The 25984-nt window shown below is 51.6% G+C and overlaps 1 long non-coding RNA gene across 1 annotated transcript in view; it reads left to right on the forward strand.

Moving 5' to 3' along the window:
* Nucleotides 1-10520: 10520 nt before the first annotated feature.
* LOC120367622 (uncharacterized) overlaps nt 10521-25984 on the forward strand; it is a 45673-nt gene continuing 30209 nt past the window's right edge. The window contains exons 1-3 of the long non-coding RNA XR_012518988.1: nt 10521-10805; nt 10941-11156; nt 21790-21973. This is a non-coding gene — a long non-coding RNA (uncharacterized LOC120367622). The remainder of the gene's footprint in view (nt 10806-10940; nt 11157-21789; nt 21974-25984) is intronic.

The following is a 25984-nucleotide window of genomic DNA, read 5'->3' on the forward strand; positions in this document are numbered from 1 at the left end:
AGCACATTGGGAGGCTAAGGTGGGCGGATCACTTGAGGCCAGGAGTTTGAGAACAGCCTGGCCAAGACGGTGAAATCCCAGCTTTACTAAAAATACAAAAATTAGGTGGGCATGGTGGTAGGCGCCTGTAATCCCAGCTACTTGGGAGGCTGAGGCAGGAGAATGGGTTGAACCCGGGAAGCTGGAGGTTGCGGTGAGCCGAGATTTCACCATTGCACTCTAGCCTGGGTGAGAGAGTGAGATACTGTCCCTGCAAAAAAGAAAAAAAAAAAAAGATGCCTTGAAAAGCATAAAGTGCTCCCCAAATACGGAAGTTCCATCGCTTCGGCTGTTGTGCGGTTTGATGGCTGTACAGCTCGCAGCTGTGCACACTCTTCCCACACTTTAAGACCACACTATTTCGGGAGCCCTGTCGTCACAAGACTTCTCAGTTTACATTTTGAAATGCAGTGGGCAGTGGACAGATTTGGAGCAGATATTTGCAACATATATAACAAGTATTTGGCAAGCAAAATGCACAAAGCTCTTTTTATAAACTGTTAAGACAATGGGCCAGGTGCAGTGGCTCATGCCTGCCATCCTAGCACTTCGGGAGGCTGAGGCGGGAGGATTGAGCTGAGGAGTCTGAGACAAGCCTGGGCAGCCTAGTGAGACCCCATTTCCACAAGAAAGAAAAGATTAACAACCCAATGGAAAAAAACTGGGCAAAGAATCAGAACAAGGGCTTTATAAAAGAGGGATCTTGAAATGTCCACTCACAGGAAAGGACACCCAGAAGTGATTAGGGAAATGCAAATTAATGAATGTTTAATTCAACAGAGTGATTACCATTAGATGAGACTATCGTGACAGTCATTGGAAGGTCTCTCACAGTGTTGATGGGTAGGTCGTATGGGCAAATGGAAATGCACAGGCTGCTAATGGGGAAGACACTGATGTTTTGGAGAGCTATTGCCTGATTCTCGTACCATTAAAAGCATGCATGCCCCTTGTCCCCAGTAATTCTACTTTGTATAAATATACCCTCAGGAAACTCGCAGGCAGTATCACAAGGAGACACGTATGAGGATGTTTGTTGCAGCAATATCTGCAATAGCAAAAGACCCCATGAGTTGGGAATAAGATGTAGAATATCATATATTTAATACCTATACTCTGTAAAAGTTAAGTTGAATTAGAATTACATGTTTTAACACAAGTAGATCTAAAAAGTGTAATGGTAGATCAAACAATTGCCAAACCTTTTCTGTGTAAGGTATGAATCAATTTGTATAAAAATTTTGAAAGGCCACCTACTGATTCATATGTATGCAGTAAGTGCATTAAATCATGGAAACCACACACACTGGTGTCGTGGGCGTACCTGTGGCTTGGGGATAGGTACACAGGGAGCTTCCACTCTGTTGTATTACATTTCTTTAAAAGATGATATTGGCCAGGCAGGGTGGCTCATGCCTGTAATCCCAGCACTTGGGGAGGGGAGGATTGCTTGAGCTCAGAAGTTCAACATGGTAGAATGCTACCATTTGCTCCTGTTGGGGGGATAAATAGAAACATGGGGTTACTCTCCACGTGTTTTGATGTTTAACTTTTTCATTACAAAAATGGAATGCATAGAGGAGCGACAAAGGGCCGAAATGTGTAACCATCATGAACTGAGTTTTGCTTAAAAACACTTTTCAGCATCCTGTTGGCCACTCGGCGTGGTTTTGGTGATAAGAGCTTGTATTCCACAGTGGGTGTTGACACCTTTTTCTTTGGAACTACTCTCTGATCAGCTAGATGTGCAAAGCCCTGAGTCCTGATGTGTGTCTCACAGAGGCTTCCCTTGTCTCCTCTGCAGGAACATGCTGGATAAAATGCCTCTCGCTGATTAGCCTCAGCTGCGCTGGCATGACTTGCTCCCTAGATGATGCTGGGTCTTCTAGACCTGGCTCTGGACAAAGTCCCTGGCATCAACTCTCCCCTTTGGACAGGTTATAATTGAGGGACCACTTCACAGTAAGAAAATGCAGCTGCACCCTCTGTCCCTAGCCCGTGGTGGGGGTGCTGCCACCCTCTGCAGGTGGGAGGCATCAGGAGGTGAGGGAGACAGAAGAGACCCCAGTGGGATCCCAGCGGCCACTGATGTCTCTTGCTGAGCTCTGGGTTCCCCGTGGTCTTCTTCGGAGGGAGTGGAATCTTGTCTACTCCTGGGCCACAGCAATGCCCTGTGTGGTATCCCGTCTGTGCTACTAGGTGAGTCTGCAGAGAGCTCTGAAGTCATTTGGGATGAAAAGAACGCCTTTGCCTGTCTGTTTCATCCCCGGGCCGCTTTGTTAGAACGGCTCGTGCTTTCTCTCTAGCGGGCAACACCTGTTTCTCCTAGGCAGTTGGGTTCCTTTATTCAGAAAAATGAGGGTAAACTGGCTCTGAGAACAAAGCTAATGGCTCGCTCATCTTTCGAGCAGCTGTGCTGTGGAGAGATGAAGGTAGGGTGCGGGGCCCTGGCAGGCTGTGCCCCCTGTAATGGCTGAGAAAGTATTTCCAGACCCTGGAGTCTTTCCCTTTTCTTTTTTCCACATTGGCACCACACGGCATAGACAGCGAGGCCTTCGTTATTTTGGCACGAAAGTCTTGTGATCTCTGCCAAGTTTAATGAAAAGATGTCTTAGATTGGTCCCGTCTAAACAGAGTGCCTCCTAAAAGCCTACTGTCTCCAAACCATGAACAAAGGCAGAAAAGATTGATGATGGGCCTGTCTCTCTCACACGTGTGTGTACACATTTATTTAAAAAATTTCACTCTAGCATCTGGCCTCCAGGTGTGTGGTTCTCCTGCACCCGGACTTCATGGCTGCGGAGAGTTTGCCACTGAACGCTGAGCCAGGATGTGCACTTACTTTCATTATCTGCACATGGAGTGATCAACGAAGAAAGCTCCCTCTGTTCTTGGTGTGAATCCAAACCCCGAAGCTCGTTCAGCAGTGTTGGGAACAGAGGGCTGAGACCAGAGGAGGAGCAGGAAAGTCCACTTGCTCCGTAGCTGCTTTCCCCATCCATCCAAGCTCACCCATCTTCTTTTCTTTCTTACCGGCTGTTCTCTTTTAGGTTCTCCACTTGGCACTAAGGAGATGGAAAAACATAAAAGCAAACCTGGCCCTGAGGATCTGAGTCAGTTTCTCAGGGAGCGGGAACAGGAGCAGACGTTGCACAGGCTGTGATCTGAATGTCTGTTCCCCAGATTCCTCTGTTCAAATCCCCACCCCCACTGTGATGGTATTAGGATGTGAAGCCTCTGGGTGGTGATTAGCTCATGAGGGAAGAGCTCTCTCTCTCTCTCTCTCTCTCTCTCTCTCTCTCTCTTTTTTGAGACAGAGTCTAGCTCTGTCACCCAGGCTGGAGTGCCGTGGCACGATCTCAGCTCATTGCAACCTTCGCCTCCCAGGTTCAAGCGATTCTTCTGCCTCAGCCTCTCGAGTAGCTGGGATTATAAGCACCTGCCACCATGCCCAGCTAATTTTTTGTATTTTTAGTAGAGATGGGGTTTCACCGTGTTAGCCAAGATGGTCTCAATCTTCTGACCTCATGATCTGCCCACCTTGGCCTCCCAGAGTGCTGGGATTACAGGCATGAGCCACCGCGCCCGGCCTAAGGCAGAGCTCTCTTGAACGGGATCTGTGCCCTTAGGAAAGAGATGCCAGAGCATTGCCTTGCTCCTTCCAGCAGCGAGCCACAGGACACAGGAGGAAGGCACTGTCTATGAAGCAGGGAGCAGCCCTCCCCGGCACCTCCCAGCTTCCAGAACTGTGAGAACTAGATTTCTGTTGTTCAAAACCCCCAGTGTTTAGCGTGCGTTTTCTTTGATTTGAGCCAGGGTCTTGCTCTGTTGCACAGGCGGGAGTGCAGTGGTGTGATCATTCCCCAGTCTCCCAGGCTGAAGCGATCCTCCCACGTCAGCCTCCTGAGTAGCTGGGACTACAGACGTGCGCCACCACACCTGTCTAATGTTTTAATTTTTGTAGAGACAGGGTCTCGCCATGTTGCCTAGGCAGGTCTTAGGCTCAAGGCCTCAGACTCCCAAAGTGTTGAGATTACAGGCATGAGCCACCGTGCCCCGCCATGTGGAACTTGTTCTAGCAGCCCCAGCAGACCAGGACAAGGCATGAGCAAACAGGAAAGGAAAAACTGACTCCAACTCTGCCAAGGACGCTGGAGAAGGCAGAATAGGGATGACCACTGACCTTTACATTCTTGGATTAAGGAAGTTAATTACATAACAGAAAGAACCACCCGGGCCTGGCGCGGTGGCTCATGCCTGTAATCCCGGCACTTTGGGAGGCCAAGGCGGACATATCAGGAGGTCAGGAGATCGAGACCATCCTGGCCAATATGGTGAAACCCCATCTCTACTAAAAGCACAAAATTAGCTGGGTGTGGTGGGCACATGCCTATAATCCCAGCTACTCAGGAGGCTGAGGCAGGAGAATCACTTGGACCTAGGAGGTGGAGGTTGAGGTGACCTGAGATTGCACCATTGCATTCCAGCCTGGGCAACAAGAGCGAAACTCCATCTCAAAACAAAACAAAACAAAACAAAACAAAACAAAACAAAACAAGAACCACCTCATTGCTATACCCACGGTGCGCTGTGGTTTACAAAGCTTTGTCACGGACGGCGCGCTGCGGTTTACAAAGCTTTGTCACGGCTCCCGGTATTGGCAGCACTCTTCCAGGGCGAGGATGGAGGTGCAGAAGGTTCGTTGATTTGACTTCTCTTTTCACCAGATGTGGAAATGAGTGTGAGACTCAGTTCCATGGAATTTTACATGTATAACCGGGTTACTGTAATCCTTCTTATGCTTATGATTTTCAAAGACCTGGGAGAGGCTTTGATTATAAAAGGCAAGATTAGGCAGTCTGGAGAGTGTGGGGTTTTGCCTGTGAGCCTGTCGGAATCTGTGGGCTGCAGAACAGAAATAGGTTATTTAGAAAACTTGAACTTCACTGAGCCATAGGAAAAAATCCATCACAAGCTAACTTCAAAGAGTTTACTTGTTAGGATGTTTTCCTTCTTCTTTGGGGTCATAAGGATCCCTCGCTTCTTCTAAAATAGCGTAGAGTGTAAACTTGTATTCAAGAAATATAGGTAAAATACGGTTTAGGTGCAGTTTCGGTTAAATATGGCATAGATGAGAGTGCTATTACTCAAGAGGCTGGACGCTACTGAGTTCCCACATCCGGCCCCAGCCTGTGCTTGCCCCAGCAACCAGTGGCTCCTACACCCAGCAGGCTCTGCCTAAAACTGGCCTGCTCTGGGAGGCCCGTCCTCAGGCGATCCGACAGCCATGGGTTAATTCTGTCACTTTCAAACAGGGCAAACAGAATTGCCAAGACTTGATAAAGCCTAACAATATTTCTAATAGCAAGTAAACTGAGAGCCCAGTCGGGCGCTGGTTCTTATTCTCTGTTGGGCTCCCAGACCAGTCTACAACAATCTGTTCCTTTGCATTCAACAAACATTCACAGCCAGGCTTCCTACGCTAGAGTCCCTGGAAGCGTGCTTTGCAGATCTTGGCTGTAAAGTATCTCACTGGTCTTTCCCTCTGGCTCCCCTTTTATGCCTCCAGCTGAAGCCAGGCATCTGGACCTTAGTCTCTGCACTGTGACTGCAGGCTTTCTGTGCTGGCAGGTGACCTGGTTGCCTCAGACCAGGTCTGACTAATTATTTTCCTCCTGGTGTTCCAAGCACTGAAGTGAATGAGGGATGGGAGAGCCCCAGAGCCTCAGGGAAATCTCTCTCAGCCGTGAATAGGGACAGGCCACCTGGAATTGGTGTTCCCTTTGTATATTTTGTTTCTAAGCAAATTGAGGCCCGGTAGAGTTTTGCCCTCGAGCAGCATCATGAGGTCAAGGAGGGGCACTCACTCCACTCTGCACATAAACACTGAGAGTGGAATGAAAATACAACCGGAGAGAAGGTCCTCACCACTGGAAGGTCACCTCGAGACCGGCCTCCATGCATCCATGCTGACCTCATCAGTGACTCCTTCACATGCCAGGAAGCAATTCCATCCCAGTGAGTGGCGGGTGGGTGTAAAGGTAGCCGAGAGAAAGGAGAATAGACCCAAAGTCAGGCAAGAAAGTTTATTGCCCTGCCGGGCTGCTCAGAGGAAGCAGCAGCTCTGAGCTTACGAAACCCACTGTTTATTTGGGGCGAGGGGCATAAGAGGGTTTCAGGTAGCAGGCACAGAGAGAGTTCATTAACCTGCCACGCAGACCTACCATACATCGTCCTGTGGCTTTTGTAGTGGCAGTCTTTTAAAAAAGACAGAAATCAGGATTGTTTACAGATACGTGTCCAATAGGAATTCACAATTATGGATAACCAACATACGTTTTCCCTGTCCTCCCTGGAGCTGCCCGGGCTGCCCGTAGCTGTAATGAGACTTTGGTTAATTGCAGCACGTCTGGCAGACTGGCTGTGATGCTTAGGAAGGGTTCAGGAATGCAGCTGCAGAGCAAGCAGAGTGGGGTGGGGTCAGCCTGCGAGGAGGGGGTTTTCTGAAGCAGCACAGCTCCGTCCCTAACAGTGGGGACAGTATCTCTCCCTGTGGGGACATGCCAGACTGAATCCTCGGCAGCACGCTGTTTTCCCAGGAGGCCCTTTTGCCCAAACTGGAACATCTGGTTCCCTTAAGAAATCAGAATGTTCGCCTGGGCTTGTGGCATGTCCCCAAGTGGACACTCCTCTAGGAGGGCTGCTGCCGGGGCAGAGTCACTTCACAGGACCTCAGGAAGCTACAGGTAGAGCTTGGACACAAATCCTGCTCAGTGCCACCAGGAGACACAGCTGCAGAGTGCCCCCTGCAAGGCCAGAGATGATGGCTTCAGTATTACCTCTCACTCTTTCTCTCTCCTCTATCACCATCTATTCCTTCTCTCTATTATCTATCATCCTCTATCCTTCTATCCACCTGTCACTCATCTATCCATGTATCCACTCATTGATTATTATCTAGCATCTGTCTATATATTTTTTTAGAGACAGGGCCTCGCAATCTTGCCCAGGCTAGAGTGCAGGGCTATTCACAGGTGTGATCCCACTACTGATCATCATGGGTGTTTTGACCTGCTCCTGTTTCCAGTCTGGGCTGCTTCACCCCTCCCTAGGCAACCTGGTGGTCCCTTGCTCCTGGGAGGTCACTATGTGGATGCCAAGCTTAGTGTGGTCCCCTATCTGCATAGTGTACCACTGCCTGGAACTCCTGCCTCAAGCCGTCCTCCTGCCTCTCCTGAGTAGCTGGTATTACAGGTGTGTGCCACTGGCTATCTGTCTGCCAATCATCTATTTATCGTCTATCTGTTGATCTAGGATCTGTTTATATATGTATCATCAAACAATCAATATGTCTGTCTTGAGCTATCACCCATCTGTTGATCTATCATTGATCTATTATTTAACAGACATGTATTGAATGTCTAATACATGGCTCTGAACTGAGTCTCTGGAAGGGAAGTGCAGAGATCTTGGCTTCCCTTTAAGATCTTCCCATCTAAGAGAGGATAAAAGATGCATGAGCTTTATCAACATCAGTCTCAACAGAAGCCAGAATGGAGTGAATGCCACACAAGAGAACAGTGCTTGAGAATTCGTTGTTTTTTTTTTTTTTTTTTTTTTTTTAAATGTGTGTGTCTGGACATGCATCATGGAGAAAGGGAATTTGAACTCTGTGCCTCCAGTCAAGGGATGACACCAGACACGCATGTTCTGGATAATTGGTCAGGTTGTGGTGTGTGGTATAGACAGGCAGCTGGCAGAGCTGGAGGCCAGATCTGGAGTTGGGAGAGGCGGTGAGAGAGGAATGAAGGCAAGGCCGTTCCTGCCGGTGCAGAGATAGACTGGACTGGATTGGGTGTCCAGGTGGATGAAGTCTGGATGTGTGTTTGATAGCTGGGACACCATCTTTGCTGTTCAAATAGAACACCTATCAAGGGAGATCTCAGCATCAGGTGCCCCAACCTGAGTGGCACCAAGGGCATGTGGTCTCTCTTGCAACCACTCCCCTCTGTCATCACAGGGCAAAATCAGCTCCAGACAAATACATGAGCATGACTGTGTTCCAATAAAACTTTATTTACAAAACAAGTTGTGGGCCAGATTTGACTCATGGGCCATAGTTTGCCAGGCCTTATGTATACCACAGCTAAAGCTTTTGCAGTTTTTCTTGACCTTTCCCTCATGGTCCCAAGGTAGCTGGTATGGCTCCGGCCATCAGGCCAATTTTCCAAGCAGGAAGAAAATAGAAATAGCAGCAATGGTTGGTTGTCTCAGACAACACAGGGGCTGTCATGTCCTTATCCTCCAGGCCTTGGAGTGATGCCCTTCACTATGTGAAATTTGCATCTCTGGAACACTGACATCGAGCCACCTTGTGGTCTATTTAAATTGTGTGTTACTTGGCTACGGCTGCCATAAGGAGAGACCACAGGTTGGGGGCTTAAATAACAGAAATGAATTTCCTCCAAGTCCTGGAGCCTGGAAATCGCAGAGGAGGCTGTCAGCAGGTTCGGTTTCCCCTGAGGCCTCTCTCCTTGTTATGCAAACCACCGTCCTTCTCACGTGTCCTCACGTGGTCTCTGTGTGTGTGCACACCCTTGCGGTCTCTTCCTCTTTTTATAAGGGACCAGACCTGTTTGGTTTAGGGCCTCGGTCTTATGACCTCATGGAATCTTAATTACATCCTTAAAGGCCCCGCCTCCAAGTACAGTCACCTTGACGGGTAGGGCTTCAACATGTGAATTTGGGTGGGGGACACTATTTAGTCCGCACCACACGGCTACTTCGTGTATTTCTTTTATACTATCGGCTTCTAAAGACCAGGGGCCATGTCCCATTCACCTTCCACAGTGTCTGACACAGGCAGAGTCCCCACAGGCCGGTTGAATGAATGGGCTGCGGGATGAAGCCAGGCGTCAGGGCTGCGGCCTCCAGCTGCCCAGGCCGGGCCCTGCAGAGCTCCACCTGGAGGACGCTGTGAATATTGCTGCTTGGGGTTATGTAGGGCCGTGTCCTGCTGCTTGGCGGTGATTCAGATCCTTGTGGAGGGAATTTGGGATGTGTCTTTTTCTTCGTTTTCTAAAAGTTGCCATGTTCTGCTTCCACAGCTGTGTCAACTCTGAGTGCCTTGAGTGTAAGTAGTGTTATATCAATTAGACTGTGAGGGACAGAGACCTCATGTTAAGCCTAAGAAACCTAATGTGAAACACAAGAGGATTTTTTTTTTCTCATGGTAAGTCTGGAGCTAGGCAGTTGCTGCCTGTGGTTTAGAGCAGAGGTTGACAATTTTTTTCTGATAGTCAATATTTTTATCACTGTTGGCCAAGTGGTCTCTTTTGCAGCCACTCCCCTCTGTCATCAGAGGGCAAAATCAGCTCCAGACAAATACATGAACATGACTGTGTTCCGATAAAACTTTATTTCCAAAACAAATAATGGGCCAGATTTGACTCTTGAGCTGTAATTTGTATACCACAGCCAAAGCTTTTGCAGTTTTTCTTGACCTTTCCCTCATGGTCCCAAGATGGCTGCTACAGCTCTGGTCATCAAGTCAACTTTCCAGGCAGGAAGAAAATGGAAAAAGCTTGACAAAAGGAGTGTCTGCTAGCCAAACTAATCTCGTGCATTTTAAAAAAAGATTTGTTTATTTGTTTTACTTAGAGCACAATGCCATTCCAAGCAATGTAAGGTTTCTCTTATTGAGGAAGAATAGAAGAATAGGTAATAAGTTGCACCACTCAGCTCCTAGCATGACTGCTTTAAAAAAATACCCTCCACCTCCTAGAGTGGGGCTGTGCTGAGCACACTGCAGGAAATCGGTGAATAACGGCTTCTTGTTTGCTCTCATACTTGTTTCTGGTCACCTCTAGTCTCTTCACTCCATCAGTAAATCCTTAGAGGGGACTACAACCTTTACAGTCTAACTTTGCAAAAAGATGACACAAGTGTTCCGATTCTTGTTAAAGAAAACCACACACACCTCAATAACTCCTTTCCTATGATACAGATTTTCAGCAGGGAACAAAAGCCAGAAAGGGACGGGAAGGCAGGAAGGAGAATATGGCGGATGCATCGCCGGCTCAGCAGTAACCGTTGGCAGCTTTAGGAGATTCAGGAGTGACAGGTGGCTTTGGGGCATAATCGATGAGGTACGATGGGGACCAGGAGGCACCTGGCCCGTGTGTTCGAGGATTTGGGGAAGAAAATTCTGCGGCGCGTCTCAAGCATCCATTCTGCTGCTGCCGTCTCCAGGAGTATTGATGAGAAGGCAGGGTTCTCCGCAAAGCCCCGTCTCCGCTTCGTTTTCCGTGACTCTTTCCACACCCCGGAGCTGAGATCCGCTGACACTCTCTCAGCCCTGTGAGGCGTGGGGTGTGGCAGAAAGTCCCTAAGTTCCCAGACCCAGGGCAAGGCATGTTCTCCCAGACCCACGCCATAATAGTTTCTCTTTCTGTTCCCTCTCCTGCCATCCCTTCCCGCTCTCCAGGACGAGTCTGTGGTGAGGGCTGGAAAGCACAGGCAGAAAGATGCCCAGAGCTGGCATAGAATCAGGGAGCTCTGACACAGAAAAGAAGGAGATGACCATGGACCCGTCAGCCTCTTCCCTTGATTTGGGCGCGGCCCCGGAGGATGACCTGGTCCCTGGCTTTGGAACTCTTTGGCAGTTCTCTCTGACGCCCATCCTGGCCACAGCCCCTCCCGTTCCGATCCTTTCCTCATGGCCTTCTCTTCAGTCTAGCAGGCATTCTCAGAAATGCATCATAAAGGTGGGATGGTCCTCTTCAAACAAACCGATGTTCCTAAATATATATAATATATATATATATAAAATATATATATATATATATATATATATATAATATATATTATATAAAGACACCAGCGATCTCTCCGTGTCTCAGACAGAAGCAGCTACGGGAGGACACAGAAGGTGGGCGTCTGCACGCCAGGGCGACAGCCCTCTCCAGAACCCAACAGGCCAGCACCCTGACCTTGGACTTCAGCCTGCAGCACCATGAGGAAATAAGTGTCTGCTGTTTAAGCCACCCAGACTGTCGTACTCCGTTACAGCAGCGGGAAGACAGCGCCCATGCCACCTGCAGCCCTGGAAGGCACAGGTCAGTGTGTGCGTTCTGGATATTGTGGCTTTAGCAACTGGAATTTTTATTTATTTGTTTATTTACTTATTTGAAATGGGGTCTGGCTCTGTCACCCAGGCTGGAGTTCAGTGGTGCTATCACAGTTCACTGCGACTGACCTTTCCCTCATGGTACCAACATGGCTGCCACAGCACTGGTCATCATGCCAATTTTCCAGGCAGGAAGAAAATGGAAAAAGCTTGGCAGAAGGGGTGTCTGCCAGCCAAGTGAACCTTGTGTATATATATCTTCTGAGGTTGGTTTGTTTTACTTTGGGCACAGTGCCATCCCAAACAGCAGCTGCGCTCCCACAGTTGCCACCACTGTAGCTGCCCTTTGGAACTTCTAAACTTCCAACCAAGGGAGACCAGGTGCTCTGGCAGAAAGCACCTCGTGACGGGTCCAGAGCGCACCACATGGTGCTGTGTACCTTAGTCTCAGCCCAGCTACATTGGAGGCTGAGGCATGAGAACTGCTTGAGCACGGGAGGTCAAGGCTGCGGTGAGCCGAGATCACGCCACTGCACTCCAGCCTGCGTGACAGAGTGAGATCCTGCCTCAAGTTTTTGCAGAGACAGGGTCTCCCTAAGCTGCTCAGGCTGAGGTGAGCTTTTTAGGGTCATTGTTAAGTTGCTTGAAGATCTGGGTCCCCTGCATGTTCTTAGTTTTCATGAATGAGCCACAGTTCACCCGTAAATATTCGCTGGCCACTGCTCGTGCACAGGTTTCTGGTCTGAGTCGTTGGTGCACAGACATCCTGAGCCCCAGTGGCCCTGACCTGGGGGGTGGCAGGTGCGGGCAGGACCAGGCTCAAAAGCTGCCCTGGTCCATTTGCTCCTGCCTGGTGTTTAGCGTGTGGCCACACAGGGGCACCAGCGCGCCAGCCTAGATCGACCTGCGTCCCATCTGGGCCTCCCCAAGCTGGCTGTGACCTGGGCCCAGGGGAAGGTCCCTTCTCCCTGCCACCGTCAGTAACCCCCTAGCCCTAGGGAGCCACAGGAGGTCATTCTGAGCTGGTGGCCTGAGGGTGTCACGCCCTGGGGGTGTTGAACTTCCTACCTGAAACCCACAGGGCTGCAGACAAGAGGTCTCCAAGGTCACTTTATGCTCTCAATTCTTCTAAAATTAAAATTAATTTTAAAAGACCTTTCAGCTTCATTGAGGCATAATCGACAAATGAAAACGGTATATGTTTAAGGTGTACATGATGCTTTGCTATATGTATAGACCGAGTGATTACCACAGTCGAGCTAACACACATTTGTCAGCTCACGTGTGTGAGGTGAGAACACTTAAGATAAAATCTTTTAGCAAATTCCCAGGATACAGTATTATTAACTACTCACCACACTGTACATTAGGTCTTGAAGAACTGACTCATCCTGCATAGCTAAAATGTTGTACCCTTTGACAGATTCAAATTTTAATTCTGCAGGAAATACACCAGAGCCCAAGAGTTAGCAGACAGGAAGGGTCTCCAGGGACTATAGGATGGATGGATGGATGGATGGATGGATGGATGGATGGATTGACTGAGACAGCGTCTCGCTGTGTTGCCCAGGCTGGAGTGCAGTAGTGTGATCATAGCTCACTGCTATGATCAACCTCCCAGGTTCAAGGGATCCTCCCTTCTCAGTCTCCTAAGCAGCTGGGACCACAGGTGTGTGCCACCACATCCAGTGACCATAGGAATTTACTCCAGTGGAGCCTTCAGCCTGGGTGACAGCCTCCTGCCCTGCAGCCTGCTCTTTCCCTAAACCCTGGGTGGAAAGAGGCCTCCTTGTTGGTGGGAACCGGCTCCTCGCAGACCCTGGCAAGTTAGACATGAATCCCAGTGAACTTTCCCCATAACAGCGCTGAAGTTTCCACCCTGGAAGAGCTGTAGCTTCAGGGCCATAGTGTGCAACCCATGTGCTGGCATGGTGACACTGTGCCTGTGCCACAGGGAGCCCTGCTCTACATGGATAATGTGCCCTCTGCCCTCTCCATTGCCCCAGAATACCCTCCTGTCACTTTCCCTCGGAGAGACACTGCTTTGAGAATGTGCCCAATGCCCTCCATACTGGAGCCAAGTAATCCACTCTATTGATCAAAATCTGCATCCTCGTGGAGAGTCGTTGCTGGACAGGGGAGTGAATCCTGATATTTTTTGGGTAGCGGAAGCTCATGTTTCACATCACGACCAGTTTCTGATTCCTGCTTGGCCATTACCTTGGCTGGGTGACCTAAGGCAAGTCGCTTTTCCTCTCTGATTCTCTCTTTGTGTGTTGTGTCTTTTCATTTAAAAAATTTTTGAGACACAGCCTCGTTTTGTCACCCAGCTGGAGTGCAGTGGCATCATCCTGGCTCACTGCAACCTTTGCCTCCTGGGTTCAAGACATTCTCATGCAGGCCTCTGAGTAGCTGGGACTACAGGCACACATCACCACACCTGGTTAATTTTTGTGTATTTTGTAGAGACGGGGTTTTGCCATGTTGTCCAGGCTGCTCTTGAACTCCTGAGCTCAAGTAATCCTCCTGCCTCAGGCTCCCAAAGTGCTGAGGTTACAGGCACCGGGCCAGCCCTGTCCTTTCAGCGGGCCCCAGGCTGTCTGGGAGTGTTCCCTGGGGGTGAGAGGAAGGTCCATGGAAACTTTGCTTTCTACCTCCATCCCTGAGGAAGGTCTGGCTCTCAGAGGAAGGGGGCTGGACACAGGAGGCCAGGTGATTCCAGCACCTGGAGACTAGAACCTTCTACTATCCTGCTGCTGAGGCCTGGAGGGATGGCTGAGTGTGGGTAGGAAAAAAAGGCAGCAGGACTGAGCCCGAAGTCCGAATTCCACCCGGCTGTTGGGCAAGCACAGCCCTGCAACCACAGCTCCCAGGGGCTTTGTCCAGACCCCGGCAAGGGACCACCTCACCAGGCGCCTGTTACGTAAAGTGTCTCCACCTGCTGCGGTTTCTCCTACAGTAACCATCTTGGTGCCTTGGCACCCAGCCCCAAACAGGGGTGCGGAGTTAGCTGGGTGCTGTCGGAGAGCGCAGAGGCCTGGGTCCTGCTCCAGGTTGGTAGAAATGTGTTGAGGGAACGAGTCGCTTTCATCCACGGGTATTTGCCCTCCTGTCTGTTTGTTCCGGTGTCTTAGTATCTTGGAATCCTGGGGACGAGAATGTAAACGTTTTTCAGAACCAGCACTTCCCCGTCTTCCGTGTGGTCTGGGGCGGGGTCGCTGTGGAAGGCTGGTGGGGTGCACACTCTGCAGCGCCCCGAGACCCTGGCAGCTCCCACCTGCCTGCTGTTGCTTTTGGCCCTAAGGGCTGGCTGGGGGCCTCTCAGCTCAGGGCTGGCGCGGGGTGCTCGGGACATGTCTTTTGTCCTCACTGGCTCTGGAGGCCGGGGCCTAAATTCTGCCTTTTGGTTTTCCCGAGCAAAGGAGAATGGGCCAGCCTGGGGTGGGCAGGGTGACGCTCTGCTCAGAGCGAGGCTGGAACCCAAAGTGAGTTTCTCCTGAGACCGGGTTCCTCCTCCGCCATCTGGCAGCCTCCTCACTTCTCCCTCCTCCCCCATCGCACACACTCATCAGCCACCTAAGCCCAAAGCCCTCTCCGGGCGGCTCCCTCCGCCTTCCTCCTGTGGATCCTGGGGCTCTGTGGCCTGCGAGATATCCTCAGATTCCCTGATCTGGAGGCCATGAGCACCTGCCCGACAGCCTTGACCTTGGCCAGGCAGGTGTCCCGAGACCTCCCTCCTGGGACCCTGGCCACCTCCCCCACAGCCTGCCCGTTCTCCATACGCCCCCGCCTCCCGTAAGCCAGGCTCCAAAGCCAGTCATAACAAGGCACTAAAAAGGAAAGGGGAGAAAAGGAAAAACATGTATCTTGGCCTCAACACAAACCCAGAGACGATTCACTTCCAAACCACGGAACACAAGGCCGTGCCACGGCTCTGATGCAAGGGTCCAGGGCGGTGCGGTCACCCCTGGCCTTGCAGCAAGGGGTGTCTGTTGGGGGGTGTGGGTGAGAACGGGGGCAACGAGGGAGGGGACTGTCCCCCCATTCCTGAAGCAGGGCTGAAAGTTGAGCCCCCAGTAGGGCTTCCCACATGGCGCGGGCATGGGGGGGAAGTGGGTGTCTGAGGGAGACTGTCAGGCAGCCATTTCAGCCGTCAGGGCCCCTCCTCCCCGGCCTCAGCCCTCCAGGCAACCCCGGCCTCTCCCAGAAGGTCTGACTGTGGTTTTTCCTGTTAACTCCGCCTGTTCTTCTGTTGGGGCCTCTGCAGTTCAGCTCTTTCCTTCCAGGCTGTGACCTCAAATCCCGGCCCCTCGGCTTCCTTCGGCAGGGGATTGTCCTTTCTTTCCAGGTCCCTGCGTCCTTATCCAGGACCAGCCATCAGAGCAGAGCTGGGGCTTGGAGACCTTGCTCCCTGCTGCCCCAGGGCTCAGGGGTGTGGCTGCCGACCACACGGGGGCCAGGTGTGTTCCCTACAGGAGGATGGGTCTGGCATGGGTCAGGTGCCTGCTATGGTGATCTGTGGGACTTGGAGGTGTGTCCTTGACATGGAGCAACTCCTTTCTTCTCAGTTCTGGAAAAGCCCATGAGGCCGGGCAGTTGCTGCCTGGAGAGTGTCTCTTATGAGGGAAGAGGTGGGAGGATTAATGCATTCCCTCCCTCCCTCCCTCCCTCACTCATGCATCACTTCAGCACTGAGTGGGCACCTGCGCTGTTCTGGTCTCTTTCTGCAGATTGAGAGGTGGGCTGTTCCTGATTGACAGATGGGCTTGACATAGACTCGGGCTCTGCACACGGCGCTCCTGGGGCAGCTCAGAGCTGCAGTGCAATCAGGCTACACCCCACAAAGAGAAGCTGCCTGGGGCCTTGACCCCTGGCCAGCAGAACAGCTGCTGCAGCTGTCACTGATGACCGTGCCTGGGTGGGCCTCGGGGTCGAGGGTCATTTGTCACTCTGAAGAGGACATACTGATGCCTCTTACAGCTTGTGGAGGAAACGCGCAGGGCCGTGGGGTTTCACAGGCTAGCAAGGGCCCTGAGGGCATGACCCTGGCCAGGAGCTGCTTCCTTAGTCTGCCCATGAGGACCTGGTCCAGGGAGCCTTCTAGGGCCCTGTTTTTTTTTTTTTTTTTTTTGAGATGAAGTCTCACTGTCATCAGGCTGGAGTGCAGCAGTACGATCTCGGCTTACTGCAACCTCCACCTACTACCAGGTTTTAGCGATTCTCCTGTCTCAGCCTCCCAAGTAGCTGGGACTACAGGTGCGTGCCATGACACCTGGCTAATTTTTATAGTTTTAGTAGAGACGGGGTTTCACCATGTTGACCAGGATGGTCTTGATCTCTTGACCTCATGATCCACTCGCCTCGGCCTCCCAGAGTGCTGGGATTACAGGTGTGAGCCACTGCACCCGGCCCAAGACACACTTTTTAAGGCTCAGTCCAGAGCTGGCTTTCTCCCTGCGGTACTTGGTGATGAGAAGTCTTTCCACCCCCCAGCCTTGCCCTTTTGGAGGGTGTGAGATCCTAGGATGTTATGAACCATCTGAAGCTTGGTTCCTCGTCAGGAGCCTGAGGATCATTGTAGCCACTACCTCCAAAATTCTTAAAAGGCCTGTTGTTATTATTCAGTTTTTCAGACAATTTAAAAGAAAAGCGCTGGAGAAACAGATCATCATAACAGCACATTTTACTGTAGTCTTCCAGCGAGCCAGGTGTAGTGAAGCACACCTACCGCTCTCTCTCCAGGTGTAGTGAGTAAGTGTATTCTGTGGAATTGCTCTGTGGGAGGGATATTACTGATTCTGAGTTTGCTAATGAGGAAACAGAGGCCTGGAGAAATGGAGACATGCACAGAAGGGCACACGCGGCTCAACGGTAGAGCTGGGATTGCCACCTAGATGTTGGATGATTGAACCCGCGCTTTTAACCACGACCCCATCGCACCTCTCAGCGAGGGAAGGAGGAGCGGCCGCAGAGCCTCTGCTCTCTTTTAAAGCACATTGCCTTTGCCTTCCAAGTGGGATGCGGAGCCCTGCCTGCCTCAGCCTGCGATGTCTGGGCGAGGAGCTGAGATCCTTGTGCAGAGTGGTGTGGTCGGTGCACGGATGCAGGGTGTGGACTTTGCTCAAAAGCACAGCATCTGGAAATGATCCCTGCAAAGTTTTTGGAAATTGTCCCTCTGGCTCCAGCCCCTTCTAGAGATCTCCAGGCATATCCCTGTATGAAGATTTCAGCATCACTGGGTTCCCCGGGGGTCCTCTCTTTGCTGTGAATCTCTGAGACGCGCTCTGCAAGATGAGTTGGTGGCATCTGTGCCCCTGGTTATGCCAGGCTCCACCAATAACCTGCTAAGAACTCTTGGTCTCCAAGGTAAAACCCAAACTCCTTAGCATAGTATTCAAGGGCCTGCTTCCCTGCCCACCTGCCCACCCGCATCCCTGCCCACTCGCATCCCTGCCCAGCCGCATCCCTGCCCACCCGCATCCCTCCCCACCCGCATCCCTCCCCACCCGCATCCCTGCCCACCCGCATCCCTGCCCACCCTCATCCCTCCCCTCCCGCATCCCTGCCCACTCGCATCCCTGCCCACCCACATCCCTCCCCACCTGCATCCCTGCCCACCTGTATCCCTGCCCACCTGCCCACCTGCCTACCTGCCCACCTGCTCACCTGCTCGCCCGCATCCCTGCCCACCCACACCCCTGCCCACCTGCATCCCTGCCCACCTGCCTACCTGCCCACCTGCTTACCTGCCCACCTGCTCACCTGCTCGCCCGCTATACTTACCTGTCTAGCTCATCTTTCCTGGCCCTCTTGCTGCTGTTCCGCCTGGGAACTGCCACTCTCCTGTCTTCGCCAGCCAGCCCTCCTCTCCTCTGCCACATCTGCGGTGCTTCACTGCCTTTGTGACTGACACGTCCACTCTGGTCCACCTGCTCCAGATGCTCCTAAGGGCAGCGGCCCCAATGAAGCGTCTTCGCATTCCCAGGCAGGGATGAGCACCTCCAAGATGAGGGAATCAGAACTAGAGATGAGAAGGGATTTGTCAACCATCACCAAGAAAATCAGCACGAGGGGCGGGATTGGAACCCTGTCCCACAGTGTTCCGGGCCAAGTTGTTTAGAGGGTCATAGGGCTTCCTCACTCAGGTCCATCTTAGTGCACTGAGGGGAACGCCAGTGAAGGCCAATAAAAGAAACCACACCGAGGGCCAACAGAGACCCCCAGATCACTGAGGACCGACAGAAGCCCCCAAAGCCCAGATCACTGAGGGCCGACAGAGGCCCCCAAAGCCCAGATCGCTGAGGGCCGACAGAGGCCCCCAAAGCCCAGATTGCTGAGGGCCGACAGAGGCCCCCAAAGCCCAGATCACTGTGCTCCCCAGTTGGTAATCGTCCCCTGCGAAGAAAGCCTCCCTTCCCTCTCCCCACCATGCCCATATCCAGACAGAGTGAGGGAATGCACAGAAACAAAACACAGAACATGCTCTTTCCCCAGATCCCCAGACACCCTTAACACAGCGTCTGCAGGATTGAATGATTGGTGGGACCACACAATTTAAACTTGGCTCTTGTGGTCGGGAGGGGAGGGCCGCACCAGCATGAGAAGACCAGAGGGCAAGGAAGTGGAAATTTGGCGAGACCCGCAGCTGCTGGTGGTGGCTGCAGCCAGACAGGAAAACTGAGATGGTGTGAGCAGAAGGGGCTGGAAGGAGTTGGCTTTTTCTAAGAAATTACAGCGGAATCTTCTTCCAAGGGGCTGGGGGCCTCTGCAGACATGATCTCATTACTCGCCGCCCTGCTTCCCTAGGGACCAAGGGCTGGGGGTTTCTGCCCAGTCGTAACTCTAAGGAAACTCACACTTGGCTGATTTTCCTAATCGGAGTTGGCCCTAAAGTTTGCTCACTGACAATCACCAGAAAATCCTCCCGACAGTGGGTGATGCCAGAGTGTCCTCAAGTTTCAGGGGTCCTTAAAAACACTTGACTCTCCAGGACAAAAATGACTGAGGAAACATGTAGTTATTCAAGAAGAACCGTTTCATTCTGTACCGAGGGGCTGTCTCAATTTGCTTTGGCAAGAGAGGGAGCCCTGTGTTGTGGGTGGACGGCACTTGGGGGGTTGATGGCACTGGCTGGGGGTTGACGGCAGTTGGTGGGGGTGACCACCCACATGTTGGAGCCTCTTCTATGCCACAAGCCCTTTGCCAGACACTGGCCATTGATACAAGGTGCGTCAGAGCCAGGCCTTAGCAAGCAGGGGACAGAGTTGTGCTTATGATAGGCGCAAGATGAGGTCCTGGAGTTGGTGCAGAAGAAGAGTCCAGGGGTCCCGGGAGGCCTTACAGAGCTGCTGTGATAGCTAGCTCCCATCCACGGTGCCAACTATGGGCAGATGCTGTGCCCAGTGACCCCTGACATCAGCTCACTTAATCTCCGTAACAACCCGGGGTCTGCTCATAGCATGGCGCATTGGTTACCCAAGTGTGGTGCCAGGCACAGACCACAGATGCTCCCTGAGCGAATGGTCGACACTGCAAAACACGGAGGCTGAAGCCGTAGAAGAAAAGAAACTTATCACCAGTCCCTGAGCCCGGGAGTTAGTGCCAAACCCAGGACTCCAGTGGTTAAGAGTCCAAGCCTGGACACCAGAGAGGCAGGCTGGGCAGGCTGGGCCTCTGAGTGTGGCCCTGCAAAAGTCACAGCCTCTGAATGCATGGGTTTGGATACAGAGATAAAAATATTCCAGAGGCCATTGGGATAATTCGGTAAAGTATAAACTTGCTTAGCACAGGAGTGGCCTGTGGTCAGCATGGACTAAATGCTGATTTACTGAGCTCCGCTCCGATGCTGGGTCTGTGGGTCCCGCTGTGCTCATGCTTCGCTCTCTGGAAGCTTCTCAGCATCCTCCCCGGGAGCTGCCTCTTCCTAAAGCTTTGGGTTAGGCTTAGATGTCCTCCTGCGCCAGTGCGACAAGACCTGTACAGGAACTGAACGGTGGCTTTCTAGTGAATATGTTCATGTTTCTGAGAAAAGCAGGCCTATTTTAAGAACCTCTGTGATTTAAGTTAGAATCTGGCTTTAACCTGCTCACTGTGATCATTGAATGACACTAGAAAAAGTGATCAAATGGTTTACTAACTTACTCATCTGAATACTTTGGAAAACAAAATGAATATTTGGGCTAAAAAATGAAAGTAAGGAAGGGAGGGAGGGAGGGAGGGCAGGGCACGGTGGCTCACGGCTGTAATCCAAGCATTTTGGGGAGCAAAGGTGGGCGGATTATCTGAGGTCAGGAGTTTGAGACCAGCCTTGGCAACATGGTGAAACCCTGTCTCTACTAAAAATACAAAAATTAGCTGGGTGTGGTGGTGGGCGCCTGTAATCCCAGATACTCGGGAGGCTGAGGCAGGAGAATTGCTTGAACCCAGGAGGCGGAGGTTGCGGTGAGCCAAGAACGCGTCACTGCACTCCAGCCTGGGCGACGGAGTGAAAGTCCATCAGAAAGAAAGAACAGAAAGTAAAGAAAGAAGAAAAGAAAGGAAAGAAAAGGAAGAAGGGAGGGAGGGAAGGAAGGAAGGAAGGAAGGAAGGAAGGAAGGAAGGAAGGAAGGGCTAAAACACCACAACCAAGAAGGATGAAAATGAATGGCTAATTAGGGTCCCTTCCAAATCTTGGTTAAGGATGGGATGTATCTGTTAACTTAGTTAAGAGGCCATAGCTTGAGTTTGGTTACTACAGGAAAGCATGGGGTAAATCTCAGCTTCGGTGATGAAATCTGAGATCTGTGAAATTCCAGCACTTTATTCTCTGTGGACACAGTGAAAGCAGCAATTCTGACCCAAGGAAACCAAAACCTGTCCTCGATCCTGTCAGGCTCTACCATGCCCTAATTAGAGTGTCTGTTAATCATTCTCCTTGCTTCCCAGGCTGGTGGGGGAAAGACACCAGTTTCGCAGTGCCTCTGTTCATGATGGCGCTCTGTGGTCTTAGATAGTTGGAAGACATTGGTATTTCCCCGGCTGACCATCCGAAGAAACTGGAGGAATCTTAGCAGCCAGAAGCTGGCGGGTGCCCTTAGCTGGGATGAGCAGCTAAAACGCAGGTGGTGGCTCTCTGGAGAAAGACGCAGTGGCTGCTCCCTTGGAAAAGTCCTCCTCTGTTCTAATTCCCAGTGTTTAGCCCCAGGCAAAGGGCCCTAGCGGAACAGGGGCAGGGAGGAGGCATTTGGAAACCACAGGGTTATTGATGAGATGGTGCAAAACATACCTAACCGAAATACTGGCCCTAGGGTGGATCCGGACAGTGCATTTCTGGACTGTTCCATGACAGTCAAGGCCAGCATGCATAGCTAAAGACAGCCAGGTTCCTGGTTCCCAGCAGACCTCGATTTCCTGAAAAACCTTTCACAAAGTGGTCCCAAAGCTTTAGCTAGAAGGCCATATGAATCTCCTCCCTGCTCCCACGATGACCTGCAGCTTCAGGGTGGATGAATTTGCCTGTGATGAGCAAGGTTTCTGGAAGAAAGACCTGCTGGCTATGGGAGTGGATGCTTCCTGCCTCGGGAGGGAGAGCCTTGTGCCCCTGGCGCAGAAGGGACCTGAGACCTCTGTTTTCCTCTATCCAGGCGCTTAGACTGGAGAGGCCAGCACTTCTTCACCCACTGCCTTCGGTGCAACACAGAGCCTGGGGTTGGCTAGAGTAGAACTGCGGAGGAGGAAACCCTGTGGTCACAGCGGGGACTGGAGACTCGTGCCCGTCCTTATGCACCTGCATCTTTCCTTTTGTTTGCTTGCAGGGAGGAGGAGAAGGTGAGTATAGCAGAGAACTGGAGGGGACTGCAGAGTCCGTCTTCCATGACATTCTTTTTTGTTGTTTTTGAGACTGAGTCTCGCTCTGTCGCCAGGCTGGAGTGCAGTGGCACCATCTCGGCTCACTGTAACCTCTGCCTTCTGGGTTCAAGCAATTCTCCTGCCTCAGCCTCCCGAGTAGCTGGGATTATAGGCACCCACCACCATGCCCAGCTAGCTTTTGTGTTTTTAGTAGAGACAGGTTTTCACCATGTTGTTCAGGCTGGTCTCAAACTTCTGACCTCAGGTGATCTGCCCGCCTCAGCCTCCCAAAGTCCTGGGATTATAGGTGTGAGCCACTGCGCCTGGCCACAGACATACTTTTAAGATAGCAGGTTTTCAAGTGAGACCCAAAGCAGTAAAGATTTCTCTTAATCGGCCAACTCCTTAGGCTGCTTACAGGCAAAAGCAGTGGACATGCACTCAGCTTCTATGCAGTTTTTCTGTCCCCTCCCCTGTAACTTTCTTTTTTTTTTTTCTTGAGATAGGGTCTTGCTGTGTAGCCTAGGCTGAGTGCAGTGGTATGATCCAGCTCACTGCAGCCTCGATCTCCCAGGCTCAGGTGATCCTCCCACCTTAGCCTTCCAAGCCGCTGAGACTACAGGCAGGTGACACTAGGCCTGGCTTTTTTTTTTTTTTTTTTTTTGATATTTTTTGTAAAGATGAGGTTTTGCCATGTTGTCCAGGCTGGTCTTGAATTCTTGGGCTCAAGCGATCCTCCCACCTTGGCCTCCCAAAGTGCTGGGATTTACAGGCATGAACCACCATGCCTGGCCACCCCTTCAACTTTTGATGTCATTTGAAAGCAAGTTCTTTTCTTGCAGCTGAGCCCCAGCTTTCACCTTGAGGGCAGGGACAATGCCCGACTCTCCTTTTTCATCCTCAGTGCCTTGAAACCTAGACAAGATGGCTGCTCAAGCTGTCCAGTGAATGATGAATGAGGGGCAGGAAATCATAGCAGAGGAGGAGGAGGGGGACAGAGAGGTGGCCTGCAGGGAGCCCGCAGGGTGGGGAAGCAGAGATGGGAAGGGCACGGGCGATCCGGTTGGTGAGGGTGGAAGACACTTGCCTCTCACGGGTCTCCTTCAGCAGTCTTTCCTGGAGGTTTGCTTAAGAAGGTCAAGAGAGGCTGGGCGTGGTGGCTCACACCTGTAATCTCTGCACTTTGGGAGGCCAAGGCGGGTGGATCATGAGGTCAGGAGATTGAGACCATCCTGGCTAATATGGTGAAACCCTGTCTCTACTAAAAGTAAAAATTTGCCAGGCAAAGTGGCAGGCGCCTGTAGTCCCAGCTACTCGGGAAGCTGAGGCAGGAGAATCGCTTAAATCTGGGAGGCAGAGGTTGCAGTGAGCCAAGATCACACCACTGCGCTCCAGCCTGGGCGACAGGGCAAGACTCCATCTCAAAATAAATAAATAAATAAATAAATAAATAAATAAATAAATAGATAAAAGAAGTTCAAGAGAGGGGGAATTAGCCAGAGACAGCAGGTTTCTCTTCGCAGTGGGTGAAAGGCAGTAGAGGCTGGGGTAGGAAGGGCTGGCATGGGAAGCTGCCTTCAGGTACATGCGTTCCTCATTCATGCTGAGCCCTGGGCTCTGGACAGCGCCACACAGGTCGGCATGCTGGCGAGGTTGGTGCGGAGAGGTGAGTCATCCATTCTTGATGGCTCAGCAGTCGCCTTCCTGAAACTTGCATTAGGCACGCACTCATAGACTCACACGTACCATGTGCAGGCACTACAGACAGGGCACACCAACCCCAGGCTGGCATTGCCAGGTATGTGGGTGGTTCCTCTCGCTCACTGGTCCTGCAGAGCCTGGGATGTGAAAGCGTGAAACGAGGTATTGATAACATTCACTGTTGTCCATTTTCTCTACTTTGGTGCTCAAGTGACCAAGAATGAAAACTCTGGTCACCTGGCAGCCCTGCCCTGGAGAGCAGATATAAAGAATATGTAAGTCTACAAATATTCCACTCAATGGACACCTTTGAGACCGTGAGCCAAGCCTCAGCACCCAGAGGCTGCAGTCAATCTGTTTGGCTGGCACGTTGCTTATACCCATTTCCAGAATAACCACTCACTTAGGAAGCACCCAGCCAGCCCTCCCTGCTGTGTGCCAGGCCTGTGCTGGGTGCTGGGGTGCAGAAAGAAGCAAGGCAGCTGGTGCCAGCCCCAGGATCTCAGCTTCCCTCCCGCCCTGTTGGAGTTTTCCTGACCCTGAGCGTTTCCCCAGAGTGAGTGCATTTTAAATTCTTTTACAAATAATGTTTCCAAGGACCAAAACCAAACGGCCTCAGAAGAGAGAAGGGGTTGATATTACAGTTCTCCCAGCCCTGCTGCCTAACATAGAAACTCAAAGGCAGATGGCTTTTTGGAGGTCACCCAGTGCAGGTTTCTTTAGGTCAAAAGAGAGCGTGGTGACAGTGTCGTGATGTGTAACAAATTCAGGAGGCGTAACTCAGGCTCTACCTTTAAAGCCAGGGTGCAGCCGGCTGCCGAGAGGCTGTCAGAGTGGTGAGTGGCTACCACTACCAGCTGTTGTCAGAGAGTGAGGGGCGGGCAGGGGAGGGCCAACCGTGTGGCCTCTGGAGATGGGCAGCAGATGGCCATCTGGCAGAGACAAGTCGCACTTTTTCCCGGCTATGCCATGGATTCACTATTTAGAGTTGACTTGCTGGTTTTTTCTTCCTGGGCCATGTCTTTTTCTTTCTTTTCTTTTCTTTACTTTTCTTTTCCCCCTTCCCCTTCCCTTCCCTTCTTTCCCTCCTCTTCTCTTCTCCTTTCTTTCTTTTTCTTTCTTTCTTTCTCTCTCTCTTTCTTTTTTTTTTTTTTTTTGAAAGAAGCACCTGCCTTGCCGCCTTCCCTCCTCTGCCTGTCTGGAGGTGAATGGTAAGCGTCGGGCAGCGTGCATGTCTTCCCAGAAGAAAATGTGAGGCTCAGATATGACGCAGCATCCCACTGAGTGGGTGCATGAGAAATGTCAGACGTTAAGTGCACTGAAAAGCCTTCTTGGGCTGTCTTCACCGTCGTGTTCTTGGCTTTGGATTCCTGAGCTGCAAAATAAGGACGTGTGTGGTGCTCATGACTGCGTGCTCGCCCACCCAGCTCCAGGACGTTGCAGAGTGCTGATGGCCATGCCCCGGAGCTCGCGCTCGCCAGGGCTTAGTGAGAAAGGAATTGTGAGCCTTGAACAGTCCTGACAGCTCCTTAGGGGTCACATATCTCAGTCAGTGAGCCCAGCAGTTTCTGGGCTGGAGGGGGCACTAAGGGAGCTGGCAGTGCAGAGGTGCTGGACGAGACCCACTAACACAGAAGAGGAGAGGGAGGTTCTGAGTGACCCAGAGCACACTCCACACACTTGGAAGATGGGAACCCTTCCCAGCCCCCTGCTGAGCCCTGGAGGCAGCCAGTAGAATGTTCTGGGTCTGAGACCCGAGTCATTTTTCACCGTGATCCTGCTATCTCCTCGGCAGCTCTAAGAACTGACTCCTGAGGAGGGCAAGTGTTTGAATTGACTTTTTCCAACATTCTCACTCTTGCAAAGGTGCAGGTCAAGTTATCTGTGGTTCTCCCCATGGGTCAGGTGAATCCTCAAACTGCTTCCCTCATGGTGCTAAAGTGGCTGCCAGCAACTTCTAGGCCACACACATCCTTGTTCATATCTAGCAGGGAGAGGGCTCCACTTCCTCAGACACAGAACAAAGCTGGGAAAGAAGAGGACTTGCTGGTTTTCCACTCTTTGCTTTCCCAGTTTCTTAAGTCCTGCAGGTAGTGGGCCAGAGTCAGAATGGACAAGTAATTCTTTCCAGAGTGATGGGCTGGGTAGTGTATGTGATAATGGTGCCGGGATGGCAGGGGCAGCTGGGCACCTGGCCCTTGTGGGGGACCCAGGAGATCTGAGTCGAGGCCCAGCTCTGCCACTGGCCTTCCTGGGCCTCAGTTTCCTCCTCATCAAATGGTGTCATTT

Source organism: Saimiri boliviensis, chromosome 8, assembly GCF_048565385.1.
Source record: "Saimiri boliviensis isolate mSaiBol1 chromosome 8, mSaiBol1.pri, whole genome shotgun sequence".
NCBI lineage: Eukaryota > Metazoa > Chordata > Mammalia > Primates > Cebidae > Saimiri > Saimiri boliviensis.